General features: G+C 45.4%; 1 protein-coding gene across 6 annotated transcripts in view; it reads right to left on the bottom strand.

Annotated features, from left to right (window-relative positions):
* The window catches only part of LOC134945414 (uncharacterized), a 94,513-nt gene that overhangs the window by 10,009 nt on the left and 65,113 nt on the right, over positions 1 to 19,391 (bottom strand). For 2 of the 6 annotated variants that reach the window (XR_010182118.1, XR_010182114.1), the window contains 3 exons: positions 13,337 to 13,483; positions 13,056 to 13,204; positions 12,661 to 12,795 (listed from right to left, as the gene is read on the bottom strand). The exons of 1 other annotated variant lie outside the window; for it this stretch is intronic. The gene's annotated coding sequence lies outside the window, so the exon portion shown is untranslated. Of the gene's footprint in view, positions 1 to 12,660; positions 12,796 to 13,055; positions 13,205 to 13,336; positions 13,484 to 19,391 lie in introns of those variants that run through there. 3 more of the 6 variants (XR_010182116.1, XR_010182115.1, XR_010182117.1) reach the window with 2 other exon arrangements.

The raw sequence follows: 19,391 nt of genomic DNA, 5'->3' as shown, positions 1-19,391 counted from the left end.
TCTCTAGCTTTAGTGTAATCCTCTTGTGGCAGTATCATCTGGGCTGCTTCCCAGTCACTGATCCAATATTTCTGGAAATAGGATGACTCAGAAAGGTAACCTGACAGTAGCACCACTAATCAGATTTTTTGACAGCATGTGAGCAGTCTGGTCCCCTAGAGCTGTGCTATTTCCAGTTCTGTCAGCCTTCCCCCAACCTATTCTTGAAATGCAGACATATTGATGTCTGTATATCCCATTGGCAAATCAACATCTAGGTATACAGTAGCCTTATACAGGTTGAGTATCCCTTATCCAAAATGCTTGGGACCAGAAGTATTTTGGATATCGGATTTTTCCGTATGTTGGAATAATTGCATACCATAATGAGATATCATGGCGATGGGACCTAAGTCTAAGCACAGAATGCGTTTGTTTCATATACACCTTATACACACAGCCTGAAGGTAATTTAATACAATATTTTTAATAACTTTGTGTACTAAACAAAGTTTGTGTACATTGAGTCATCAGAAAACAAATGTTTCATTATCTCACTCTCACTCAAACAATTCCGTATTTTGGAATATTCCGTATTTCAGAATATTTGGATATGGGATACTCAACCTGTAGTTAGTTGTTACAGGTGTAAATGTAGAGAAAGCCCTGCAGCGGCAACACTACCTGCCTTGGGAACAGGTAAGTCTGGCGGGACGGGGCAAAGCAGGGGGCAGACCGAGGTGACAAGGCGTAGGCCGGGTCCCTTTACTAGGACGAATAGATGTTGTAGGTGTTGGGGGTGTCGAGTGCAACAAAGCCCCTTGCGGGACAACCACGAGTGGGAATAGTCCCTTCTGTCGGTATTGTGTGGGTTTGGGATACATGGGCAGTTATTGTGACCGTCGGTCTCGTATCTACATCTAGATAGATAGATAGATAGATAGATAATACACAGACTGGCGTATTTATAATGGGGGTCCACGGGGGCTCACATTGCACACGCTGCTCCCATTTTTTTCAATGCTTACTCTCCGGAGTCCCGCGTCAGCAGCATCAATGCCTGAGAAATCACTATGAAAACTGCCATTTTCCCCTGTGTTCCACGCATGAGCAGTAGGAAAATCACTGGGAAAATGGCCCATCCATTTCAGCCTCCCCATCTGAATCTCCCGGAGAGAACAGTGTAAAGTAGGTAAGTATGTACAGTATATATAATATATGCCATTTTGCTGCATTAGGTAACGGTGCATTCCTTTGAGAGACAAATTCAGCTATCTTTGGTAAAGGGAGAAGCATAACATGCAGTAGCGGATCTTGCCACGGGCAAGCAGGACTTTTGCCCGGGGCGCCGCCTTCCGGAGGGCGCTGGCGCCTTCCGGAGGGCGCCGCACCATGGCAAGATCCGCCACTGCTGTGCCTCCGCTGCCCGCTGTGTCCCCCGGCTGTGAGCTGTGTCCCCTGTGAAGGGTACTAGACGCTACGCGTCTAGTTTCCCTTCGTGGAGAGGACTTTTGCTGAGCGGTGCGCGATGACGTCATTGCGCACCGCACAGCAAAGGTCCTCTCCACGAAGGGTACTAGACGCTACGCGTCTAGTTTCCCTTCGTGGAGAGGACCTTTTGCTGTGCGGTGCGCAATGACGTCATCGCGCACCGCTCAGCATTTAAGCGGCGCTACTATTATACAGGGGGCGTAACTGACCACGCCCTCTGTATTAAGCCACACCCCCATTTCCTGCCCAGGGCGCAGAGGGCCCTCGAACCGGCCCTGATAACATGTTTGGTCATTACAAGTGCAGGGTGCATAGGGGCCCATTTATTAATCAATATTTGCAGCATATTCTCAAAAAAACACCCATTTGTGGGTGATAGCAGCAAATATTTAGTCTCACCCGCATGTATGAAGGAGAGATCGCAGCAGACATCTCCTAAATCTGCTGCAGTCCCTCCATTCCTGACAGCAGTCGCAGCCCCAATAGGTTTCTATGGGGATTGCAATGCTATCAGCTTTACCAAACTCAGGAATGCGAAGCCCCTGCAGCTAATGCCATCTGAAGATGGCGTTAGACCGTTGTAGCATATGGGCTACACTTCGCAGAGGGCTTCTACAGAAACCATCCCCAGCAATGGCCACCATGCATATGTGGCACCCTTCTCATGAGGGGACCATGGGAATTGGCAGATACTGTATAGTGCAGTGATGGCTAACCTTGACACTCCAGCTGTTGTTGAACTACAAATCCCAGCATACCCTGCTACAGTTTTATTTGGCCATGCTAAAACTGATGCAGGGCATGCTGGGATGTGTAGTTCAACAACAGCTGGAGTGTCAAGGTTAGCCATCACTGGTATAGTGCAACCTTATGAAACATGCTGACGTATTATACTGTATATTAAAATATAATATTCTAGCTATGTGCTTTTCATCGTAGTATATATAATGATTATGTTCCACACAATTCTCTCATATTTCCTATTGCATTTAGCTGGCAGGTCTCTGCTGCCGCTTACTCTGTTTTCTTATCAAGCCTCCATTAAGGCAATGTGTCCTCGGTAACATTTTGACACATGTAGAAATAAACGAGAAGTAAATTGCACATGATGTCTAAACCATTACAACATTAAACCCACCAAACATTTGCACAACAGAGCCATTTATTGATTAGTCCTAATTTGCTGTCCTCCAGTTAGTATAACAGGTGGAGATATTTATTTGCAAATAGTGCTGTCCTCTCTGGATCTAGGCTAAGCCGTAGCCTCATACGCACAAGTCAGTTGTATGTTGCATACTTCCCAACATAAGAGTATTATAGACAGGGATGGGGGGGCCATGGCTGCGGTACATGGGGGGTATGACTACACTCTCCGCTGAGCACTTGTTCCAGATAAACTGCATTTTGTATGCCGCACACAACAGGGGCAGCTACCTAAACTGCGTGCGGCAGTAGAATATCTTGTAATCGCCCCCATACATCCGATGGCCCAATTCCCTGTTCTGCTGGCTCTGCCTATTGGTGGCCAGCAATTAATTAACTTGTTAAAAATGCCCAATTTGACAGTCCTGACCGGTTTACTGTGATATATGATTGTTTGATAAAATTGTCAGTAAATAATATTTTCAATGGCTGGCAACGGTGATACTGGATAATTTTAATGCCAGTGTATGATTTCTTTATTATTACATACTAGCAGTGTTAAATAGGGGGAAACCTGGACTGCATACCCTAGGTAAACATAATGAGAGGTGCTACCATGCTAAGACTTGTAGTGCCACACACAGAAAAAAGGAATGTAGATGCACTCTCCAAAAATTACTAAATAGAATAATGGTAATACATTTTACTAATCTAGCACCCTGTAACACTTTGGGCAAAATTCAATTGTTGCCGAATCCTCCTGCCCCCTATCGCGCCCGCTGGCAGCTATTCAAATGTTTCTGCAGAGTGACCTGATTTCAGTATTTCAGCTCACTACCCCCGAGGTGGCGAGCTGAAATGCGCAAAAAGTGACCTGTTTGGGCACCCAAACAGGACTTGTCAAACTTGATAGGGGTTATAACTTGGGGCTTACTGAATATCGTCATGCAATCTCCCGTCACTTTAGGCCACTAGATGGCGCCTGACGGAGCAATTCAAGTGTTGCACCATTCGTGCGCGCAGTCGACGCTGCTAACATTACTGTTATGTTGTTGCGTCATTTTAATGGGCTGGCAACTAGTGTTAGAATAAACGTATATGTCTGTGCCAACATAGTATCTATTAAATGCTTATTACATGAATCATGCAGCATACTGTATTTTATTTTGCTTATAACAACTTAGATTAGGTAGGTAATGTGAAATGAGTATTGCCCATTTAGTATGTTTGCTGTCTCTGTTAACATAATAATAGAACTGTAATGGAAAAATACTATGGGGTAAATTTACTAAGCAGGGATTTGTCAAGCATTTATAGGGGTATATGCAATTCTGTCCGAATTGCGTCTTTTTTTCGTCCGTTTTAGGATTCGACTGTACTCGACAGCCGAAACCCTCCACCCGGGACCATGGATTCGACATATTCAATACAAAACGCATTCGACACTCCCCTTGTCGAATAACGGACCAATCGTCGAGTAGGGGGCGTCCTGGATTCGACTTCCCGCCGTTTTCAGCCCTTTATATGGGCTTGTTTGCTGCGTGCTCAACAGCCATTTTGTGAACCTGCAGAGTGAGGTGGAGGTGCTGCAGAGCTAGCAAATTGGTATTGTTTGCTGTGGTATTGTTTGGACACGCAGCAGGCTTTAATCCAGGACCGACAGGAGACCTGTTACCCCGGAGGAGAGTAGTTTTTGGAGCGATTTCTACAGTTATAGGTAAGTACCACATGTGGTCTGGCGTTGCATGTATGTGTTTGTGTAGTGGGAGGGTGCCATGAGGTGTACATGTGGCGTTGCTTTGGGGTGTTTGGGGTATGTATATTAGAGATGAGCGCCTGAAATTTTTCGGGTTTTGTGTTTTGGTTTTGGGTTCGGTTCCGCGGCCGTGTTTTGGGTTCGAACGCATTTTGGCAAAACCTCACCGAATTTTTTTTGTCGGATTCGGGTGTGTTTTGGATTCGGGTGTTTTTTTCCAAAAACACTAAAAAACAGCTTAAATCATAGAATTTGGGGGTCATTTTGATCCCAAAGTATTATTAACCTCAAAAACCATAATTTACACTCATTTTCAGTCTATTCTGAATACCTCACACCTCACAATATTATTTTGAGTCCTAAAATTTGCACCGAGGTCGCTGTGTGAGTAAGATAAGCGACCCTAGTGGCCGACACAAACACCGGGCCCATCTAGGAGTGGCACTGCAGTGTCACGCAGGATGTCCCTTCCAAAAAACCCTCCCCAAACAGCACATGACGCAAAGAAAAAAAGAGGCGCAATGAGGTAGCTGTGTGAGTAAGATTAGCGACCCTAGTGGCCGACACAAACACCGGGCCCATCTAGGAGTGGCACTGCAGTGTCACGCAGGATGGCCCTTCCAAAAAACCCTCCCCAAACAGCACATGACGCAAAGAAAAAAAGAGGCGCAATGAGGTAGCTGTGTGAGTAAGATTAGCGACCTTTTTTTACTGATATTTGGTGTTTTGGTTTTGACATGCTCTGTACTATGCCATTGGGCATCGGCCTTGGCAGACGACGTTGCTGGCATTTCATCGTCTCGGCCATGACTAGTGGCAGCAGCTTCAGCACGAGGTGGAAGTGGATCTTGATCTTTCCCTAATTTTGGAACCTCAACATTTTTGTTCTCCATATTTTAATAGGCACAACTAAAAGGCACCTCAGGTAAACAATGGAGATGGATGGATTGGATACTAGTATACAATTATGGACGGGCTGCCGAGTGCCGACACAGAGGTAGCCACAGCCGTGAACTACCGCACTGTACTGTGTCTGCTGCTAATATATAGACTGGTTGATAAAGAGATAGTATACTCGTAACTAGTATGTATGTATAAAGAAAGAAAAAAAAACCACGGTTAGGTGGTATATACAATTATGGACGGGCTGCCGAGTGCCGACACAGAGGTAGCCACAGCCGTGAACTACCGCACTGTACTGTGTCTGCTGCTAATATATAGACTGGTTGATAAAGAGATAGTATACTCGTAACTAGTATGTATGTATAAAGAAAGAAAAAAAAACCACGGTTAGGTGGTATATACAATTATGGACGGGCTGCCGAGTGCCGACACAGAGGTAGCCACAGCCATGAACTACCGCACTGTACTGTGTCTGCTGCTAATATATAGACTGGTTGATAAAGAGATAGTATACTCGTAACTAGTATGTATGTATAAAGAAAGAAAAAAAAACCACGGTTAGGTGGTATATACAATTATGGACGGGCTGCCGAGTGCCGACACAGAGGTAGCCACAGCCGTGAACTACCGCACTGTACTGTGTCTGCTGCTAATATATAGACTGGTTGATAAAGAGATAGTATACTCGTAACTAGTATGTATGTATAAAGAAAGAAAAAAAAACCACGGTTAGGTGGTATATACAATTATGGACGGGCTGCCGAGTGCCGACACAGAGGTAGCCACAGCCGTGAACTACCGCACTGTACTGTGTCTGCTGCTAATATATAGACTGGTTGATAAAGAGATAGTATACTCGTAACTAGTATGTATGTATAAAGAAAGAAAAAAAAACCACGGTTAGGTGGTATATACAATTATGGACGGGCTGCCGAGTGCCGACACAGAGGTAGCCACAGCCGTGAACTACCGCACTGTACTGTGTCTGCTGCTAATATATAGACTGGTTGATAAAGAGATAGTATACTCGTAACTAGTATGTATGTATAAAGAAAGAAAAAAAAACCACGGTTAGGTGGTATATACAATTATGGACGGGCTGCCGAGAGCCGACACAGAGGTAGCCACAGCCGTGAACTACCGCACTGTACTGTGTCTGCTGCTAATATATAGACTGGTTGATAAAGAGATAGTATACTCGTAACTAGTATGTATGTATAAAGAAAGAAAAAAAAACCACGGTTAGGTGGTATATACAATTATGGACGGGCTGCCGAGTGCCGACACAGAGGTAGCCACAGCCGTGAACTACCGCACTGTACTGTGTCTGCTGCTAATATATAGACTGGTTGATAAAGAGATAGTATACTCGTAACTAGTATGTATGTATAAAGAAAGAAAAAAAAACCACGGTTAGGTGGTATATACAATTATGGACGGGCTGCCGAGTGCCGACACAGAGGTAGCCACAGCCGTGAACTACCGCACTGTACTGTGTCTGCTGCTAATATATAGACTGGTTGATAAAGAGATAGTATACTCGTAACTAGTATGTATGTATAAAGAAAGAAAAAAAAACCACGGTTAGGTCACTGGTATATACAATTATGGACGGGCTGCCGAGTGCCGACACAGAGGTAGCCACAGCCGTGAACTACCGCACTGTACTGTGTCTGCTGCTAATATAGACTGGTTGATAAAGAGATAGTATACTACTAATATTATATACTGGTGGTCAGGTCACTGGTCACTAGTCACACTGGCAGTGGCACTCCTGCAGCAAAAGTGTGCACTGTTTAATTTTAATATAATATTATGTACTCCTGGCTCCTGCTATAACCTATAACTGGCACTGCAGTAGTGCTCCCCAGTCTCCCCCACAATTATAAGCTGTGTGAGCTGAGCAGTCAGACAGATATATAATATATATAGATGATGCAGCACACTGGCCTGAGCCTGAGCAGTGCACACAGATATGGTATGTGACTGAGTCACTGTGTGCTGTGTATCGCTTTTTTCAGGCAGAGAACGGATTATAAATAAAAGTGGTGGTCACTGGTCACTATCAGCAAAACTCTGCACTGTACACTACTGAGTACTCCTAATGCTCCCCAAAATTAGTAAATCAAGTGTCTCTCTAATCTATTCTAATTCTAAACGGAGAGGACGCCAGCCACGTCCTCTCCCTATCAATCTCAATGCACATGTGAAAATGGCGGCGACGCGCGGCTCCTTATATAGAATCCGAGTCTCGCGATAGAATCCGAGCCTCGCGAGAATCCGACAGCGTCATGATGACGTTCGGGCGCGCTCGGGTTAACCGAGCAAGGCGGGAAGATCCGAGTCGCTCGGACCCGTGAAAAAAAACATGAAGTTCTGGCGGGTTCGGATTCAGAGAAACCGAACCCGCTCATCTCTAATGTATATGTGTGCAGGTATGTGTATCTCCTGCTTGTATTGCTGCATGTTTTTTTTTTTTTTTTTGAGTTTTGTGTTTGGGGGTAGTTTTTCAAGTTTTTTTTTTTAAATAAAATGTTTTTTGGGTCATGCTTTTGCATTGATGTACCTCCAGCATGTGCAGGAATGATTTTTGTCTTGTTTGGGGTGATTTTATACCGTGTCGGTATCCACCATGTGGTCGACAGGTGATGTTGTTTGTTTCCAAAATATTTTTTTTGGATCCTATTTTAGCACTAGTGCATCCCTGAACATGCTGGAGGTACTTTTTGGCTTGTTTAGGGTGATTTTCATCGTGTTTGTATCAGCCATGTGGTCGACATGTGATGTCGTTTGTTTCCAAAACATGTTTTTTTGCTCCTACTTTAGTACTGGTTGACCTCCAGCATGTGCAGGGATGCTTTTTGGCTTGTTTTGGGGTGATTATAGAGTGTGTCGGTTTCTGCCATGTGGCCGACATGTGTCGTTGTTTGTTCCCAAAACATGTTTTTTTGCTCCTATTTCAGCACTGGTGCATCCCTGCACATGCTGGAGGTAATTTTGGCCTTGTTTGGGCTGACTTTGACTGTGTCGGTATCTGCCATGTGGCCGACGTGCTGTAGTTTGTTTCCAAAACATGTTTTTTTGCTCCTTTTTTAGCACTGGTTGACCTCCAGCATATGCAGGGATGCTTGTAAGGGGTTTTTGGCTTGTTTGGCTGAGGTTTTTTTCAATGTTTCATTTTTTTTGGGTTGTGTTTGGTCCTGCTTGAGCACTGGGGTCCCAGCAGCATGACGTGTGGTTGCATGTAATTATGTAATGTGTGTGAAATTTGTAAAAATAATTATTTTTCTTTCTTTTTACAACAGAGATGTCCAGGGACAAGCGGCCCCGATCCCCCCCTTACCCCCACCCCTCATAAGAACTTTCCCTGCACAGCAATGAGGAGTGGGAGCCGACCCAGGAGGAGGATACGACCGACCAGGCATGCAGTGACCAGCCGCGGTCGTCAAGGGACCAAAGACAGAAGCAAAAGAAAAAGAAAAGGCCTACACAGGTAAATACTGACAACACCTGCAGACACAATAGCATCCAACTTGACACACCCTAGTTTGCGCACTGCCATGCACACCTACAGGTATCTTTGCGCACTGCCAGGGATACTGACACACTCACAGGTACATACCGATCTTATTAAATGCATGTGTTTTTTTTTTAGCCCTAAAGGCAAGAAGCCAGCCAGAGGATCAGTCAGAGGAGGAAGCCTCTGGTGAAGACGCAGGACCGAAGAAGCCGCGTGGACCCAGATACACTGAGGCGGAAAACTGTGCACTAGTGGATGGCGTCGACAGGTCCTACAACGTTCTGTATGGACCAAGGGCACAGACCACAGCAGCTAAGACCAAGCAAAACATCTGGGATGCCATCGCGAGACAAGTCACTGCAGTATCTGGAAACCGCCGGAGCACCAGAAACTGCATGAAGCGGTACAGTGATTGCCGCAGACAGACCAAGAAGAAGATGGGGACTCAGCGCCGACATGAGACAGCTACGGGAGGTGGTCCGGCTCTCAATCTGAAGTAGCTACCCTGGGGGAACGTTAGTAAAAGGCGCATGAACCCTGTCATGGTCCAAGGAGTTCGCGGAGGTGTGGACTCTAGCCGTCCTGCTGGCTTTCCCGAGGAGGAAGAACCGCCCAGAAGACGGAAGACGGCGGGAGACAAGCAGTCCAAAAGGAGGCCTGATGGTAAGAATACATTCAGATGAGCTGCACTAATCTTTTTTTTAATTTTTTTTATTTGCTAATGTGTTTGTTCTTTTTCCCCAGACACGCCTGCCCAGAGGACATCACCTGCGCGCAGGACATCGCCAGCGTGCGGACCATCACCTGCGTAGCAGGCATCGGCAGCAGCGCGCGGACCATTACCTGCGCAGCAAGCATCAGTAGTGCGCAGATCATCACCTGCGCGCCACACATCGTCAGCGCGCAGAAAGTCACCTGCGCGCCAGACATCGTCAGCGTGCAGACCATCACCTGCGCGCCAGACATCAGCGCGCAGAACGTCACCTACACGCCAGACACCGTCGGCGACCACACCACCAGCTGGGCGCCAAACTACATCTCCTACGCGCAGGCCATCATCAGCTCGTCATCTCTCCAGGAGCTCTGGGACTGTGACCGAAGAGCCTCAACAAGACACTACCCTTGTGGACCCATCACCCGAACTGTTTGAGTCTACAGGGTTAACGGACGAGACTTTACTTGGGTTTGAAGACAGCCGTGCAGACATATCCAGCCATACCCTTGAAAAGTCTCCAGAATTGAGGACAAGTGAAGCTCCAGGAGCAGCGGCACCACCGGATGGAGGTTTTTATTTTTCTTTATTTTTTTTTTTTTTTTTGGGGGGGGGGTTGTTCGCCATTTTTGTATAGTTTATTAACTTTATTTTTTTTTTCTTTTGCAAACAGAGGTGCCACGGACCAGCAGCGGACTTGCGTCGGGGATTGGTCCCTTCTTCAGGTCGGATCTCCTACAGGATTCGTCGGACGATGAGGTGGAAGTGCAGCAGTCCGCTGTTTCTACATCCCTGTGTGAGTATTTATCAAATTGTGAACCTTCAAACAAATGTATGAATGGGTATACTAATTTCTAATTTTCTTTTCAGCTTCACAAATGCAATTGGTGGCAGACGTCCAGCAAGGGCAGGATCCCTCAAATGTTCAGAGGGTACACACCCTGGCAGCAGAGATGAATGTCAGCCAGGATAGTTTTCGGGTTGTCGTTGGAACCAGACTGGACGCCATTGAGAAGACTATGGATAAGATGGCAAACGGTTTGGTTGACATGCAAAAGGCTCTTGCCGACAGCACGGCAGAAACGCAAAAGACCAGACGAGAAGATCACAGGGAGACTATGGACATCCTTCACGTTCTGGCCACATCCATCAACCGGCTGGTGGATAACACATCATGCCTGGCACACAGCGTTGACAACATGTCGGAGAGCCATCGACATTCCGCATCCAGCCAACAGATCATCGCAACAACGCTACAGATGATCTATGATAAGCTCCCAGAGCCAGCTCAACAACACGCTGGTGAACCACCACATCCGCCACCACAAGCCACACTGACGCCTGCTGCCCTTGCTCCACCATGATCCTGGTACGGACAGTGACAGCTGTACCAAGGATATACAGGGATGTACCACCCCTACCAGATGCCTCCACCACTGGCCGCCACGTCTACACCAGCACGGCCACCGAGGCCAATTCAACACACCCCACAGCCGCCCAGGGCATCGACGCCACATCAAGAGGAAGAAGAGGATCCGGATGGCCAACAACCACCATAAGCCCGGTCGTATTGTTTTATTATTTACTCATGTTTTTCATGTTTCCCTTTCTCCCCCTCCCATTAGTTTTTTTCTTTTCTTAATATTGTGTTATATGTGTGTTTGGCTCCCCCACCCCCGACCGGATACTACCAAGGAGCTTTATGTCTAGGCATACATGCGCGGGCATGTATGCGGGCGCGTGTGGTAACTGATGAAAGCTCCTTGTGGTTACATGTATGATGGGCCAAAGAGCTATTCTGATACCACTTTTTTTTTTTTTTTTTATCCTTTTTGTATTGGTGTAAAATAGGCTTTCACTGTTGTGTGAATTTACCATTCACTAGTGTTTATTTTTGGCTTCTTCCTAGGATTGGGTGGAAAATTGAAGTGGACGGCGTAGTTCGTGTTGTGCGTACCAAGGTGAGTAAAGCCATATTTCAATGTATATATTCAAGAAACTTTGGACCGCCTGCACTTGGGGAACAACACAGTCCAGCAATGGGTCATGCTGGGCTGTGTGGTTCCCCAAGTGCAGGCGTGTCAAAGTGCTGACCACTGACACCACTCTGCCACTTTTGACCGCCTACACTTGGGGAACAACACAGCCCAGCAATGGGTCATGCTGGGCTGTGTGGTTCCACAAGTGCAGGCGTGTCAAAGTGCTGACCACTGACACCACTCTGCCACTTTTGACCGCCTGCACTTGGGGAACAACACAGTCCAGCAATGGGTCATGCTGGGCTGTGTGGTTCCCCAAGTGCAGGCGTGTCAAAGTGCTGACCGCTGACACCACTCTGCCACTTTTGACCGCCTGCACTTGGGGAACAACACAGCCCAGCAATGGGTCATGCTGGGCTGTGTGGTTCCCCAAGTGCAGGCGTGTCAAAGTGCTGACCGCTGACACCACTCTGCCACTTTTGACCGCCTGCACTTGGGGAACAACACAGTCCAGCAATGGGTCATGCTGGGCTGTGTGATTCCACAAATGTTCTTGGGAAAGAAATGAACATGACATCAATAGTGTCTTTACTTTAATATGGATTTTTTATTTTATTTCACAGATCTCTACACAAGAAAAGAATTTAAAGAAGAACACACTACTTTTTTTGTTTTTATTACATTTTATTTTTTTAATTAAAAAAAAAATATTTTAATTCTTCAATAAATCTTTAAAATGAGAAGTTTTGTGTAGTTTTTCTTTAAATTATTAGTGAATAAAATGTAAAATAGGGCATTTCAGAGATGCAGTGGTATTGTGGTAGGTTGCCCATGGTACAGCAGGGGAACTGTCCGGTCCCTTCATCCACGCTGGTTCCTTCACCTTGAAGGATACTCCGCAAGACCTGTGGAAGAGAATAGTATGGTGTCATCCAAAGACAAGGTACAAGCAACACTTAACACAAGCAGGTTACATTGGCCTTTGTCCCAAATGCAACCCTCCGGCACTTGAGAAACTACACATCCAAGCATGCCCTGACACAGCGTAAGCATTGCTGTGTCAGAGCATGATTGGATATGCAGTTTTGCAAATGCCGGAGGGCCGCAGTTGGGACATGCCTGGGTTACTTTTAGACAAGAGGGAGTTTTGGACAAAACATCTCACCTGAGGGGGGGGGGGGGGGGGGGGTGTCTGCAGCATGGCGGAGGTTCAGGTCCACATCCCAAGTAGGTCACCCATGGTACAGCAGGGGAACTGTCCGGTCCCTTCATCCACGCTGGTTCCTGCACCTTGAAGGATACTCCGCAAGACCTGTGGAAGAGAATAGTATGGTGTCATCCAAAGACAAGGTACAAGCGACACTTAACACAAGCAGGTTACATTGGCCTTTGTCCCAAATGCAACTCTCCGGCACTTGAGAAACTACACATCCAAGCATGCCCTGACACAGGGTAAGCATTGCTGTGTCAGAGCATGATTGGATATGCAGTTTTGCAAGTGCCGTAGGGCCGCAGTTGGGACATGCCTGGGTTACTTTTAGACAAGAGGGAGTTTTGGGCAAAACATCTCACCTGGGGGGGGGGTGGGTGGGGGGGTGTCTGCAACATGGCGGAGGTTCAGGTTCACATCCCAAGTAGTTCACCCATGGTACAGCAGGGGAACTGTCCGGTCCCTTCATCCACGCTGGTTCCTGCAAATCGGGAAGGATACTCCACAAGACCTGTGGAAGAGAAGAAGGAGGTAATCTGAGAGTGTTTCCTCCACCCTGGGAAAGAACAAAAGGTCCCAGCAACACTGCGCATATACACAATGGTTACTCAGACAAGATGGAGTTTTGGCCAATACATCTCACCTGAAAGAGTGACTCTAACATGGCGGTGGTTCAGGTCCACATCACAAGTAGGACATCCATGGTGGAGTGGGGTAAACTGGTCCAATACTGGAGTGGTTTTGCAGAAGTGTATCCTGGGTAAAACTGTTGAAGCATGGGTACATTCCCCTCAGCAGAGTGAAGAAAAAAATATTCTTTTTAAAAATCTATTAAAAAATACTTGTGAATCAAAGATAGACAATCCGAGTACATAATCCCTTCTAATAAAAATAGATATGCTATTAGCAATAAAAAAAAACACAAAAAAACATGTTTTTAAATTTTTTTTATTAGATTCCGCAAGCAAAAGTGAGGCGGAATGAAATTGATGAAATTACTGTCGAAAAGCACTGTTGTCGAATCGACAATCTTCAATTGAATATACTTTTGTCGAAAAGCCGCATTTTGACCATTGCAGACATGTCGAATTTTGAAAATGTCGATTTACAAAAAGTCGAATCTGAAACGGCAGGTAATTTGACGAAAAGTACTGTATTGCATTGTCGAAACCAATTCGACATGCTTTTTTTTGTCGAAAATGCCCCGTTTTTCGACTTTCGCGGCAATTCGACCGCAATTGCATATACCCCATAGACTGATGGTCAGCATCAGTGGTTTGTGGCGTTCAGCATTTGCAAAGCCCTGATTTTGATGCTGTATTAAAACCCGCCAGCCATGGTCCTTATTCAGGTTTGTTAGCAAAACCAAAAAAACACACTAATGGGCAAACCCATGTGCACTGCAGGTGGGGCAGATGTAACATGTGCAGAGAGAGTTAGATTCGGGTGGGGTGTGTTTAAACTGAAATGTAAATTGCAATGTAAAAATAAAGCAGCCAGTATTTACCCTGCACAGAAATAATATAACCCTGCCAAATCTAACTCTCTCTGCACATGTTACATCTGCCCCACCTGCAGTGCAACATGGGTTTGCCCATTATTGTGCTTTTTTGGTTTGCTAACAAACCTGAATAACCACCATTATCGATTAGTTCCTACACTCTGGTAACACCACAATCCAGTGATGTGCAGTGAGGTCAATGGTCTGGGGAGGCAGCAGTGGTGCCGAGAGAGGGGGGTAGGGTACAAATTACCTGGGCCCAGGTCTGATGGAGGGGCCCAGTGAGGGCCTGAGCCCCCTCCCCCTTACCTGGCATCAGCAGCAGCTCTTCTCCTCAGCCCAGCACCAGTGGAGTACCCCAACGATCTGTACTTGGACCAGTGCTTTTTAATATCTTGATTGGTGACATTGCAAATGGCATTACAGGGAAAATATGCCTTTTTGCAGATGACACAAAGGTATGCAACAGGGTAAACAAATGATTGAGTATCTAGGTAGACTAGGGGAATGGTCAAGAGTGTGGCAATTACAGTGTAATGCCAAAAAATGCTACATCATGCACTTGGGTCTCAAAAATCCAAAGGCTAAATATAGAATTAATGGCACTATACTGGAAACTACTGAGTAGGAAAGGGATCTGGGAGTCACTATTTCAGGTGACGTAAAGGCAGGTAAGCAATGTAACAAAGCAATGGCCAAGACTAGTCAGATGCTTGGCTGCATTGGGAGAGGAATCAGCAGCAGAAAGAAAGTAGTAATAATGCCACTGTATAGGTCATTGGTGCGGCCTCATCTGGAATACTGTGTTCAATTCTGGAGGCCATATCTTCAAAAGGATATTAATTCATTAGAGACTGTACAAAGAAGGGCAACTAAAATGGTGCATGGCCTACATCACAAAACATACACAGAAAGACTAAAAGATCTCAATATGTATAGTTTGGAACAGAGAAGGGAAAGGGGGGACATGATAGAAACTTTCAAATACATCAAAGGTTTTAACAAAGTCCAGGAGGGAAACATTCTCCAAATGAAGAGAAGCAATGGGACACGAGGACATGCACTGAGACTGGAGGGGGGGAGGTTCAGGGGAAATTTGAGGAAAAATTAATTCACAGAAAGGGTAGTGGACAAGGGGAATAGCCTCCCATCAGAGGTGGTAGAGGCTAAGACAGTAGAGCAATTTAAACATGCATGGGATAGACATAAGGATATCCTTATAAATAAGGATCAAATAAGGTTTGAGATAAAAATATGGTAAAAAAAAAAAAGGGGGCCAGACTAGATGGGCCAAGTGTTTCTTATCTGCCGTCATATTCTATGTTTCTATGCAGTGTGGCCATGGAGGTGCTTAAAATACAATTTTTTCAGTATTTATTTCTAAGGGTGCATGACTACGCCTCCTACGATTAGGTCACGCCCCCTGAAAAGTACCTGGGTCCAGCCTGGCTCTCTACTGCCCTGGGAGGCAGTGGCTAGTATTAGAGCCAGATTTACACGCACATATATGAAAACAATGGTTCGTGAGGGCATTATACAAAGTGCGCAATGTGCAGTATAACTAGTATATGGATCCAGTGCACACCGATGGCCATCCCTAAGGTCATCTGACACTGCATCAAGCCACATCCCCTCAGTGAGGCAGAGCAGATAGCTGCGGTGTTTTCCATTATTATTGGATATCTCCAGGCAGTTTCTGACTATGACATAAGGGAGGCTGAGCTCACAGCTGTCTCACCCCTGCTCTGTCCCTGACAGTCCATGTATTTTCAGAAGAGCGCCGCAAATTTGTTGAGATTTAATTAGAACAATACAAAGATGATATATACTGTATAATAATACAAAGATGATATATACTGTATAATAATACAGAGATGATATATACTATATAAGTTATAAATATCTTCCTTGTATTATTCTAATCATATTTATAGTCAAAACTCTGGAGCATGACAGGTAAATCCTGATTGCACGTCACTGCCGCAATCCCACCACCAAGACTGGCTGGGATTAGATGTGCTGCATGCGTCCCTAGGACCCATGCAGGCCTGATTTTTTGTTGTTGTTGTGAAAAGTCCCCCCCAAACTGGAATGAGCACTAGGCTTGTAAGCATCAGCTGGTAGCCAGGACTGATGACACTACAGCAGGGGTCACTTGCAGCATGGGGTACCCTCACCAAAATGCCAACCTGCCCTAGGAAAGCCTGGCCAGCAAAAAAAAAAATGCAAGGCCCTCTCTAGAAACAACCAGCCCTGTGCTGATAGCACTACGGGTATTCTTCTATTGAGTGCCTGCTCCCTTGCACTGACCTATCAGAGCTCTCCCACTGACATTTTATGAGATGACCGCTTGTATTTGCGATGGGCTCCCTATGCTAGAAATAATATGACTTTTTTTTCTTCAAGTTAATGGATGTCTACTTGGATGCATTGCATGTACCAGCAGAGCCTGTCTGCCAGGGCATGCTGGCACTTGTGATTCTCCAAGTGCCAGCATGCCCTGACACCCATTTAAATCGGACTTGACAGGGCTAGCTGGGACCAGTAGTGGACCAGTAAATTACAATACTATTTCTATTTTAAAACCATATCTATTAACCCTCCTATGAGTCAATGTTGTAAGTGATCAGAATAATCATTTTATTAATCAAAGTATAACAACATAAATACATGTATTTTGGAGCCATGAAAACAGTGAAGTCTTGAGTATAACTCCTCGCAGTAGCAATAAGCAGCAGTTTATGTGACTGAAGTAATTTGTTTGCACAGGTATTACACGCAGGCGAAGTTCATCACAGACAAAGGCTTCCCGTCACAATGCGCTCTTATGTTTTACACAGTAAACAAGAACATCTCATACTGTAAACATGTCTGGAACAATTGACACCAGCTTGCCTCAAGGTCCTCCAGTTAGTATTGCATAAAGTACATTTGGAATCATTATGGGACTGATACAGCAAAATAGAACAACACTGCATATGGGTAAAACCATGATGCTCTGCAGGTAAGGCAGATATAACATGTACATGAGAGATTTAGGTGTCTAGCCTTAGAGAGAGGTAAAGTGGACGGAGACAAAGTTCCAACCAACCCACTCCTAGCTGCCATGTTACAGCCAGTAATATGGCAGTTACAAGCTGATTGGCTGGCACTTTATCTCTCTCCAAGGCTCAGTACATAGACCCCTAAATATGAGAGGAGCGCATACCTCCCAACAAATGTTGAATGTAAAATGGGCCTGGCCTCTGGTAAGGGCCTTGCCTTGTGGCACGTCCCCCGTTTGGGGTCGTGTCCAGAGCTCCCCAAGCAGAGGGCTGTCTACATGCTCACCTCCCTGCATGTGCATGGCATCTAGTAAGTGAACACCTACTGCTTTACTGGGCAGAGCAGCAGTGACCAAATGCACCCCCAACCTCCCCCCACCCATGGTCACTGCGGCCCACAGATGGAACAGCGAGACAGTGTCCAAAATGCGGGACTATCCTGCTGAAATAGGGACAGTTGGGAGGTATTGGAGCGTGTCCAAACTGAAATCTAAATTGCAGTGTAAATATAAAGCTATCCGGCATCTGTGGACAGCTTTAAAATATTCTGGTAGGTTAATTGGCTCCTAACAAAAACTAACCCTAGTTTGTAAGTGTGTGTGTACATGTGTACATGAGTGTCGTTGGGAAATGGACATGGGAGAGACGCTTGAACCCGAGGTCTGGATACAAATCCGTAAAATACTAACCAGATGCTCCATATGTACTCGTCTTAAAGAGAACTCCTACAGTATAAGATTATGTTTCAGTGATAGTATGAGATTGTGGATTGTAGGGCACCCTCTTCCACATTTGGTGGACCTGTCCCTAAATTCAGTTGTATTGGCGTAACGTTTTTTACTTAATTACTGCATTGATGCACATCACCCTCCCAGTTAATCTCTCATATGTTCAGCTCTCTGTGTCGTTCGAATCCTGATGCCCCAAACATTGTCAAAAACGTACTGGGCACATCATCTTTTCAGCGAGACACCTTATAGCAGCCAATTGGAAGCAACCGTTACCGGACACACCTGCTATTCACACCTTAATCAATGAAATATGGCAAATCTATGCTTACGAGCATATCACTAGTATAATATATGACCTCAGTTCTTAAAAGTGTGGAATCCCTGGCTGACCCACTTTGAAACCCGCCCTACATCTCATAGTTAAGCAACTCTTATGTAGTTGGTCCCACCTGACTGATGTGACTTCCAGAGATCCCTCTCCCTCTTCGCTTTCCCCTTCTAACATCTTCATAGTCGTCGCCCCCCCCCGATGCCCCCTTACATTCCGCTTTGTTCCATATTACCTTTGAACAGCTTTTTGTGGTCCCTACCACTTATTTTATGCTATTTTTAGTAACACAATGTTGGTTTTATGTATGTTCTCTTTGTCTCCCTTTTCTATCTGAGCAAAAAAAATCAATAAGCATTATATTAAGAAAAAAAAAACTCTCATCCTGGAAAAAAATAGTTTACTCTGTCAATGGGGCTTTTAGCATAGACATCTTTTTCAGTTCTACAATAATAAGAGCATACTTGTAATGTAATTAACCCTTTTATGTCTCTGCTGTCTGGTGCTTCCCTGCTGTCTGCTGTAGTTGCGGTTCTACGGATTCTTTGTCCGCTGAAACATGACGATGAAATGCAGCTTTTAACAGCTGGGGAGAAATAATGCAGCGCATTTGTTCAGGACCTTTCCAATGTTTTGACAATTTAGGCAGGACAAGCCCGACTTGAGGGCTTTGTCCCACCTCGCCGATTTGGACTTCATTGTCCCAATCAGCTGGTCAATTGGTGAGGTAAGTCTCATGCATGAGTGCTATGTGCACCTACCATGTTGTGCGAAGCATTAAATATCATGGTACAAGGGTGGGCGTGCACTAAAAGTGTTGGGCATGCCCCTTTGATGCATGGCCACACCCAGCAACACTAGTGGACTGCGTCTTCTACTGATTCATGAAGACAAAATGCTGGGAAGTATATACAGTAGATACCAAACCAATACCATTAGTAGCTACTCTAAAGTACAAAATGCAGAAGACTTATGGAGGTCCATGTGCAGCTGAAGGAAGAATACTTACTGAGGCCATACTGTAGTCTCATATATGTCAGGCCCGCCCCTGTAGTATGATCTCCCAACCGTTAATGAAAATTAGGCCTGCTTGA

The sequence above is a fragment of the Pseudophryne corroboree genome, chromosome 7 (assembly GCF_028390025.1).
Source record: "Pseudophryne corroboree isolate aPseCor3 chromosome 7, aPseCor3.hap2, whole genome shotgun sequence".
Taxonomy (NCBI): Eukaryota; Metazoa; Chordata; class Amphibia; order Anura; family Myobatrachidae; genus Pseudophryne; species Pseudophryne corroboree.
Note: the sequence above shows the minus strand (reverse complement) of the source record. Positions and strands in the feature narration are given on the sequence as shown.